Source organism: Artemia franciscana, chromosome 11, assembly GCF_032884065.1.
Source record: "Artemia franciscana chromosome 11, ASM3288406v1, whole genome shotgun sequence".
Lineage (NCBI taxonomy): Eukaryota > Metazoa > Arthropoda > Branchiopoda > Anostraca > Artemiidae > Artemia > Artemia franciscana.
In genome coordinates, this window is record NC_088873.1 from 48,201,081 (window position 1) to 48,211,740 (window position 10,660).

Genomic DNA, 10,660 nt, shown 5'->3' on the forward strand with positions numbered 1-10,660 from the left:
TTCCAAAAAAGAAAAATATCCGTCGAAAGAGTCAAATTTAAATGTAAGGTAATATTGGTAATATTGATCTTCCAGTCTATAGCCTAGTGAATTCAATTAATTTTTTAAAACGAAACGCACTATTCCAACAACTTTTCAGCTTCTGGTAATATTGGTAATTTCGATCTTGCAGTTTTGCGCCTGAGTAGATTTATTGATCAATGATAAACACTGATCATTTTCTGTGCTTAGACTCTTTACTGATAGCAAAACCCAAGAAAAATTTACAAAGCTAAACCATATTTCCTCTGTTATGCAAAGGAACTGAATTTTTTTTTACTTAAAAAAAATATATTTTCTTCGAACTGCTAGACATATTTCAGGATTATAGCGTCAAGGGTTCGCACACTAGGTTCAAAGTAAGCTTATTTGAAGTTATATGGATTGGAGCTATTGAAGTTATTTGAAGCATATGAGGCGATTTTATGGCAAAAGAAAGGAATCTTAATGCTGCTTGACCTTAATTTTGGCCTATAAATATTTATCTACATCTTAAGTAATGCTCAGACAGTTTTTGACAGACTCTGTAATGAATATATACCTTATGTTTGCCTAAGTAGCTTATTTAAAGCTGATATTTTTAGTCAGTGTAGTTATTAGTATTAACTACAGGGAAAAATAGGCCAAAGGGGGCATGTCCTTTTCAGGGGAGCTTTGAATGTAAATTTGGACTTGTAGCCCCTCTATAATATAAATTATAAAAAATATATAATTCTTAGCCTGTCTTTGATTGCTGGTCTCCCAAGTCATTTTATCAAACTAAGGGTTAAACGAATTAAAAAAAAATCTCTCCTTTTTTTAAAGACAGAACTACTGAAATAAATGAGTTCAAGATGTATTTATTCAATCGATCAAGCAGTTAAAAAAAATAACAATATTAGAGTCTAATAATAATTAGACTATTCCTACGGGATCCACTTCTCTTTAATATAAGAGTACTCAAATTGGGTTGAACTAAAATGGGCAAGTCCCAATCCCGGAGATTTCATCAAATACATCTGGACGATTTAGTTCCCTTGCTCTACAGGATCCACTGCTCTTCAATAACAGAATGCTGAAATTGGGCTAAGCTAAACTGGGTAAGCCCCAATTTCTTGAAATAAAGAAAAAAAACTTTGAACCCATGATTTTCCGCAATTCTAGAATGTTGTGAGTTTTTAACTATGACAGAAGAACTTTTTATTATCAGAAAAATGTGCAAAATTTAGCTGTTTTGTATCTTTAGGATGTAAACACAATTCAACAGTAAATATGGGTAACAGGTTTCACGGACATTTTGAATAATTTTTGGGAGTCTAGAGCAGCGTTGCCAACACGGTACAATTGTACCGTTTTTGCCATAATTTAGAGCTCCTAGCACAACGCCGTACATTTAAAATTTTTTTTTGCACAATACAAATTCTCCAGTATATATGGTTTTACTTGCTCGTTTCTGACTCAGATATCTGTTCAAATTTCAGTTTAGCCAAAATTTTCTTCTTGTTAAGGCAAATTTCTAACCTGCTGTACAGGCGGTACAAGTCTATCTGTGGCAGTAAAATTTTAGTGGAAAAATTAGTAAATTTTACCTTAAAACTTTGTTAAAGCTGGTCTGGAGTCTTCGAAAGAAAACATGATACCCAACAAAATTTTGATTTTTTGATATGCAAAACAGTTCAAGTCTTACCATTTAAAACTTTATTTTTTAAACCCACGTCCAGAATTTAACTTTAACCCAATATACGTTTTTTACCCATGTTTGGAGGGCTGGTGAACTATCTGCAAATCAAATATTTCTGATATTCATTTTCAATATCAACTGTTTGATTTTTTTGTGAAAATCAGATTTTCTATCCATGTCTAGGATTTTTCCTTGAGAGAGAAAAGAGGGGGGAGGGTACAATTTATTTTACAAAATTCAATGCATTCGAGTATTTTTCCCTCTTTGCAATTCACTGTACCGTAAACTTGATAAAATTAGAATTTTATATTTAAAACCAGCTCAAATTTTGGCTTTCGGTTTTTTTTTTCAATATTTTATTTTGCTTATTATTCCCTAAGAAGATATACCTGGTGTTGGTATTAAAGTCAGTGAATTAATGCTAAACAAAATTTATTTATATTCAAATCATTTATCAAGTTAAAACTATTAATTACCAAAATTCAAACAAATGAATACGCGACCACTTCAATTACTTATTCAACAAAGAGATCAACGCATATAAACTCCTTTAATACAAAGAAAATGACTTCCATTAATATTTGCAATTATCTGCAAAATCTGCAAGTTTGCAATTATCTGGCATGTCTTCCTCTCAGAGGGGGTTGGACTTTCCCTGGCTTTTCAGATTTGGTCTCAGGCAAACGACCAGCCGAAGAAGCCGAAGTTCCTGGAAACCAAATATTTGAAATTCGACATTCTAAAATACTATATATTTTTTTTTTCATTCTGAGTCTCCCAAAGATTTGGAATGAAGCAAAAAAAAAAAAGGTTTAAAGATAAACAATACAAACTTTGATGCTCTCAATACGCTGAAATACTGTAAAAAATATACGTAACTTACGAATTAACTTACGAACTGAACTTCTATATTCGTACGTTTTTATTGCGAATATGATGGGATTCAACCCTCGTCGATACCTCGCTCTTTACACAAAAACTTAAATTTTGTCCCAATTCCTTCAGAATGACCTCTGAATCACAAAGGCCGTAGAATAAATAGTTGAAATTACTAAAAATACTTTAGCGTAAAGAGTGAGGTATAACGAGGAGGTAAACCCCTCATATGGGTAATAGTTTTTGTTCGTTTTAAATTTTAATCCTGCTCCTTACTTTCAGTAGAAAAAACTTTTCATATTTATTTTTTCAACTCTAAAAAACGATCAAAAAGAATAAAAAACGTCAAAAGAATCGCATTTTTATGCTAATTTTAAATATATAAGTTTCGTCAAATTTAGTCTTTGTTAGCAAAAGTTACGCGCCTGTGAAAATTTGCCTTATTTTGGAAAATAGGGGGAAACACCCACTAAAAGTCATAGAATCTTAACGAAAATCACACCATCGCATTCGGCGTATCAGAGAACCCATTAGCAAAAATTCAAGCTCGTATCTACAAAAATGTGGAATTTCGTATTTTTTGCCAGAAGACAAATCACAGGTGCGTGTTTATTTGTTTGTTTTTTGTTGAAAAAAAGCCCTTTCTGAGATAGCAAGAAGTCGATTAACTAGAATTTTACCTTCCTAACCTAACCCCTTTCCAAGATAGCAAGAAGTCACTAAACTAGAATTTTATCTGGTAAAATTCTAGTTAATTGACTTCTTGCTATCTCAGAAAGTGTTTAGGTTAGGAAAACGAAACTTTCAGGGATGAGTCTACAGACTAAAGTATGTCCCAGGAAGGTATTTTGAAACAGCTACCTCCACTCCTTCTCCCTCTAGAGGGCCCTGACCTTTGATGACCTTTACAAATATGTGTGTTATAAAAGTGAAACCTTGCAAAATAAATATTTTGCTTAATGGAAGTACAAGAAAATTGTTTTCAGCTTCATAACCTTGGTCAATTCTATTTTATAAAGTTTTAAAGATATGCAAATACATTTTCTAAATTTTGAAAAAAAATATTGCTATCGCTCAAGATTCTACTCAAATAACAGGAATTGCATTTTCAAAAACAAAAGGCAGAGAAAAAGCAACTAGTAACTGAAAATAAAGGTAAAATGTTATTTTCTCAAAATTTCAATTTGTATAGACCTGTCTTGTAGGCAAATTTCAGGGCCCTCTAGAGGGAAAAGGAGTGTACGTGGGTACTTTAAAATACCTTCCGGGACATGCTTTCGCCTGTAGACCCATCCCTGAAGGTTTCATTTTCCTAACCTAATTCCTTTCTGAGATAGCAAGAAGTCAATTAACTAGAATTTCACCTTTTACCTTAATGCTTATTACACCTAAAAAATGAATCTATATTAAACAATAAGTTTGAAAGTTTGATGCCAATGATTTGACCCATTGAGGGACCAAAAAACTGAAGAGAAAAATTGTATTATATTCAAGGATATATATAGCGCTTAAAACAAAATGTAAACCTAAACAGCCATATTTGTAAATAACAAAAAAAAAGCATGAAGTGGTAACCTATACTCTTTATATTAAGGTAAGAAATATAGACTATCCCACATTTACCAAAAATCTTCTATTTTACTTGATCGAGAACAATGAATTTGGATTCAGTTCCCAATGCAGGGTATATATTTGCAAATTAATGGGGTGGAGTCTAACCTCTGTTAATATAGCCTAGGCTAAACATGCACACCAAAGGCCTGCAGCTTTTGTTAGCCTAATTTTCCATTAGCACAAGTCGACTATACATCTAGAGAAGGTACAAAGAGCTTTATGCTTACCAATTTTATTTATTTTACTAGTTCTCAGCCCGCCAAAGTGCTGGCTGAAACGACAGCCCAATTGCTAAGACAAAAAGTCGGAAAACTTGATGATGGTGATGGAGGGTATATCCGACCAGCGTTGCTTCGTTTTCTGTCCATGAATATGTTCCCTGAGTATCGTAAATCTCACACTTAAGCCATATCTTAATTGATGTGTCGGCTTGCCTTTAGTTGGTAGATACTAAATAACGCGTGGTTATTTTCTTTGAAGCCATCCAATCCTCTTTGTAAATAACGAGTGAGATTTTTTATTCACAGTGAACTTAATTTCAGCAACCATGCTAAGAAATATGTGGCTAGTTAAGTATAACCTTTCCAATCGATCTCCAAAAGCCACAAGCCTTCCTTGTGATGGACTTATTGGTTTTAAGCTCGAAGCTATAATTTCTATATCCTCCCTATATTAAAAAAAGCAAACAACAGTTTTAAAAGACGTGCCACCAAACTTATATCCTGGAGTTGGAAGCTTTTTTACTCTTGAAGACTAGCTAGCCTAATTCTCCAAACACTTGTATAAAGAAGAAATAGATATGATGCCATGCAGCCAATAATAACCGATGAGCTCAGCTATGCGAGAAATGGACAATCAAGATAAACTAATAATTCCCCCGATGCTGGATTTTGTTCAAAGGAGTTTTAACACGGGAATTAATAAAGATGACATTATCCGTTATGGTTTGGCCTCTTTTGATAGCACTAAAATTTTGAAAGTGAAGCATAATCTTTGAAGTAAGAATTTAGCAAATGACTGTGTCTTTAAGAGGTTTAATACTAATGCAAAACTGAATAGGTTAGAAAAGTTATAATAGTGAAAAAAATGTAGGATAACTGTAAGAAATATATGATGGCAACAAATTTATTTTCCATACAAAAATAGAAAGAGGAAACATGGAAGGGATTTACATTTAGATTATCTCAGAATAGAACAATCATCACAGGATAAAAGAAAAAAAGAACTAGACAAGAAGTAGAGTAAATATTCTTTTTGAATAATATACCTATCTATAAAAAAAATCCTCTTTCAATTATCATTTTCGGCAATATTTAAGAGTACTTTAGAGGACACTCTTAGTTTTTCATTAAAATTCTGTAGAGTTCTTTTGTAGCATAGTTGAGATTCTTCTATAGTATTTTCATTAGCGTTTCTATCTTGGAAATTTGCTCTGGCCTTCAAAACAGAGCTTAGAGATACCCATCAAAAAACAACAAGTATTCCAGCTTTGAACACTTCTCCGTCTACCCGATTCTATCACCAACACAAAAGCACTGTATGCACAAATACAACGCTATTTCAAAAAGAAAAAAAATCAATCAATGCTTTCTTTTCAGCATAAAGAAGATACAATTTTATAAATTAAGAGCATAAATGCACTCCTGTAAATAATCAAACTGAAAGAATCGATTTGCCAATTAACTGCACTATAATTATATTTGAAGTATTAGACTATTTTATTTATTATATATTTATTATTCTGTTAATCCAGCAGTATAGATTAACGAGCGCAAAGATACTGCACTTCTTTTTCTAAGATAAAAAACAATGACGAATTCTAGGATTATGATTATGAGCAAGATTGTCGTTCCAATTTATCCAATCTTTTTATCTGGGTCTCTTCTATAAAACCTAACTCTAAGAACATGAAGTAGTAAGTATATGATAAGCTATAAGAAATCGATATAATAAAGTTCTACTTAAACAAGTTTTTCAATTATTATTAAAATAAAGGAAAAATAAAATGTCCTGGATTCTTTATTTTTAACGTTTGTTGAATCCAAAAGCGGTTTCTTGGCTTAAGAAGGCCATACAATGACCAAAAGGAGCATATAGGCCATACAAGGAGCAAAAGGAACATACAGGCCATATAAGGATCAAAAGGAGCATATAGGTCATAAAGGAGTAAAAGAGTTTGGATGAGCAGTAAATTCTTTTAGTGAGGGGAGAGCAAAAAGATAATTTATTCCAAAATGTAAAGAGTTCTGTTTCTTTTAAAATTTGAGAAGGGGAGAGAAAGGAGCAAAAGCAAGAATTTCACGGATAATTTAATGAATTTAAGATTGAAAATCCTTGATTTTTATTTGAATTTTACAATTACTTGATGCCTGTTATTTTGCAATGACTTTTTATGTAAAAACAAACGCCATTACACAAAAAGACGGCAACAGCAAAAAGTCTTCCACAGAGTTCGTTATGAATTACTGCTCAGCTGTAAAATTCAACATAGAAAAGGAAAAGGATGTCAATCGATTGGACATAAAAGACAAGGAAAGAAGTGATAAAAAAGAAAAAAAAAGAACAGCTCTAAAACTTAAAACCGATCCTATATATAGAGGACAAAATTAAAATCTGCGTTTGTTTTTGCCATCCTTCGTTTTTAGTTCTACTAAGATGTTCTTACTAGAAGATCATTGGTTGATACTAAACAAGAGTGAAGGACAATAAAATCATCAAAAAGATTTTATTGTCAAAAATAACATATTGTATTGCCCAGAAATAACACCTGGGAAGGGATGTTCCCAGGAATGTCAATATCTCTAATGACCAGAGGCGAGGGATTGGCAACTCCAATAGTACATCAGGATTGGACTGCGTTTGTATGTCTGTAAGGGATATGAGGGGCTAGTAACTCCAATATTATACCGGAATAGGGCTGCGTTTATATTTGTGTATGAGATATAAGGGACTAATAACTCCAATAGTGCGCCAGTGTTAGGGCTGTGTTTGTAATTGTGTAAGGTATTTGAGGGGTTTGTAACTTCAATAGTACACTGGAATAGAGCTACGCTTGTATTTACGTAAGGTATATGGAGGCTTAGTAAATCCAATAGTACACCAGGATAGGGATGCGTTTGTATTTATTGAAAAGATTTGAACGGTTAGTAACTCTAATAGTACACCAGGAAGGGACTGCATTTGTAAATATTAACCAATACTACAGGTATCTCGTTTAATCTTGCTCTCCAGTTATGACAAAAAGACATCTTTTTAAAATATATACTGTTTACCGTTTTTATTTCAGAATAACACTTCGTACCAAAAATTAAACATAGAGCTCCAACGTTGGAGCAATAACGTTTTATTTTTTTATATTTTAGTTTCAATTCTGTATAATTTGGGTGAGAAGAAACACTTGTGCTGAATAAAAGTCTCCTTTACATATGTAAAAGTGGATTCATTTTAGCAAATATGTTAATGTTAAAAAATCTTCACGTAGACTAAATTCCCATTTTAGATTTGTTGCTTTTCTTTGAAAACTTGACAAAATAATACAACATTTCATATATTGTGCTTATTGGACAGGTGACGCTAATACTCTCAGGGGGTTTGATGGCGATGCATCTAAATTTCTATTGGTGGTATTTTCTATTTATTTTGACCTGTACTTGATCAGTAATTTATATTTAGGCTTGTTTTGTTTTAATTTATTCTGGCATAGGGATTTCTCTTCGTTTTAAGTTTAATTAAAGATAAGAATTTATTTCTTCTTATTTTAAGTTTTATTTTTCGCTTTTTTTTAAAAAAATCTTGAAATTTATTTTTGAAAAGAAATGGGTATCTTGCAGTTTAAAAACTGAGTCACATTTGAATCACCACAACTTCGAATGATTGGAGCAGCTAACCCATGAGCCCTACCCTCTCACTAAAATGCCAAAAGCTTTTGCAAAAGATTTTACCTTGTTTAGCCCCAATTTATATGCAATTTTGAAATTTTGTAACATTAGGGGGGGGGATAAGTATAACAGTAGGAGCGTGGTGTCAGAGTGATATTAATTCTGCCTCGGAGACGAAACAAGGTTATTTCAGGTTGTTGACCGACTCAATGCTAACCCTGGATTAGTTCTGACTCGGTGTAGAAAGTTGCCAAGTCTTGATTATGAGAATTATACGCTAGGCTCTGATTGTATTCAAAAAATCCTAAGCTGCAGATTTCTAGTTAAACGGTGAAAAACCAAGCTAATGGGGGGAAAACAAGAAAAGTGAAATCCGATGACCCCATTCATCCAAAGTTCCATATTATCCAACGACCGAAGTAATTCAACAGGTCCATATTATGGTATTTCATAGCCTGGTTGCTTGCTAACTCGGTGTAAAACCAAGGTAAGGCCTTGATTGGTACTGTAACAAAGTTCAAACTGCAGAATCTTTTCTGTATATAACAGAAATTCATAAAATTTGAACTCTTTAATCATCAGGAAAACGTTCATCATCCGGTATTCATTTAAACATTCCAAACTGTCAACTTCTTAGAAAGATATACAGACGACACCTGCATTAAAGGGAAAATAAGCCGAACTCTAGCTCGGCACAGAAGTGAGCCAATTCTGAACTTCAGTACTTTGGGTGATGCATGTGACTAAGCAAGCTTAACTCTTACTCAGTCTATAGTCAAGCCAAGTTCTAATTTGATTCAAATAGTAGCAAAGCCTTGATTTGTTGAAAAGTGTGCCAAGTCATAAATCGGTACAAAACAACCTAAATCTTAACTCCGATGTAAAACCAAGCCAAGATCAAGCTAAACTTAACTCTTCTAAGCGTTCAACTTTTTCTGAAATGTTGTCGGGCGAGATAACAAATAATAAGAGATAATATTAATGAGATAATAAATGGGCTCAGAAAACCTCCACCCTCTCTCTTCTTTTAATTATCGTTCACTTGCCATTTGAATAGATCAAAGTTTTGAGAAAAAATACTATTTAGTAATACATCCTACATTGTCTCAGATAATTCCAGCTCGTGTTGAAGGTTATGGTGAAATTTAGTCAAAAGTTCTTGCGGAGGTAAGTTTCATGTTAAATGAAATTAGCACTCAATCGTTTCTTACTCACTAAGCAGCTAGGTCTAGTTCTGAGAAATATAAATTTATTATTATGAATGTCATCAGTGATTCTCATATTAAATGGATATTTGTTTTGTTTAAATTTAAGATAACACCTGAATCAACTTAGGCATACATTAAATTTGATTTCAATATTCAAGAAACTTATTCCTCATTTTTCAAGCAAACGGGTCTACAAGTTTTCAGAAGAATCTCAACTTTTTCTTTATAAATGGGCTTCCTGCTTCTCTTTAAATTGCCCCGCCCCAAAAAAATTGTCTTTCTGAATCATCATACTAAGCTGGGTCATCGTAATTGAATATATAAAAGTATGATATCTTCTGGGCCACTTTTCCTGAAAAAATAGAAAGCTATTCCATATCCTAATTTTTTTGGAAAAAGGGAACATCGCTTGGAGCATTAATAAGAAACAACATGATATATCGACGTTTATAGGGAACAACTTTATTAGAAACAACTATATTAGTGGAAGACTGATTTATGTAAAAACAAAGCAGAAACTGCTTCAAGACTATGAGCTTTCTGAGAAAATTTATCGATGACCTCACAAAGAAATCGTTTACAATATTAGCTGCAATCTAAGAACATTGAATGCTTGAGGCTTTAATGGTACCCTATAAATAAATTCTAATGCCACATTGGCTAAACATGACGTAAAAAAATTGGAACAAATAAGTGACGAAATATTGACCTTGGGAAAAACTATACGAAGAACAACTCGGGGTTGGTAGTTGGTGTATTTTTGTAGTTTGTAGTGGATAATTTTGTTTCTTTTATGATGCCTTATTGTTTTGTTTCTGAATTTTCTGTCTTCGTCTTTTTGCATTGTAAATGGCTGATCGGAGTTATTTATTGACACAATTACATTTTTTTTTTACTTTTTACTGTACTGGCTTTACATGGACTACATTTTTTTTCTTTAGTAATATTACTAAGTTACTTATGATGCAAGTGCTGTGTCTGTCTTAGAAACCCTAGAAAGGTTATAAAACCTAGTGTTTTTCTTCGCCACTTCATGCACAAGAATTTGAATAGAAAATGTTTTTGTGTAGAAAAACACCGATTCAAGCTCAAGCGGCTAGGAAGAAATATATGGATTTTCCTTTGTATTTCGGTTTCCTCTCGATTTGTACATGGGTTTCTGACGTTTGTTTTGAACTTATTTGGCTTTTTCTGTTAAATCTGCTTTTCACTGGTTGAACTGTTTCTTCGTTCAACTGTTCAACACTTCTTCTTAAGTAATAGTACTTAGTTACTTGCGATTTAGCAGCTGACCTTTTTTTCAAGAACCCCCCAAAATCTGAAAACTTAGTGGATTGACTTCATTTACTTTTTAGCGCCATCTAGCATAAAAATCTGAAAAAAAA

At 32.8% G+C, this 10,660-nt stretch overlaps 1 long non-coding RNA gene across 2 annotated transcripts in view; it reads right to left on the reverse strand.

Annotated features, from left to right (window-relative positions):
- The window catches only part of LOC136033319 (uncharacterized), a 58,956-nt gene that overhangs the window by 45,169 nt on the left and 3,127 nt on the right, over nt 1–10,660 (reverse strand). Inside the window, exon 1 of one of the 2 annotated variants that reach the window (XR_010618906.1) lies at nt 4,417–4,510. The exons of the other annotated variant lie outside the window; for it this stretch is intronic. This is a non-coding gene — a long non-coding RNA (uncharacterized LOC136033319). Of the gene's footprint in view, nt 1–4,416; nt 4,511–10,660 lie in introns of those variants that run through there. 2 annotated transcript variants of the gene reach the window in all.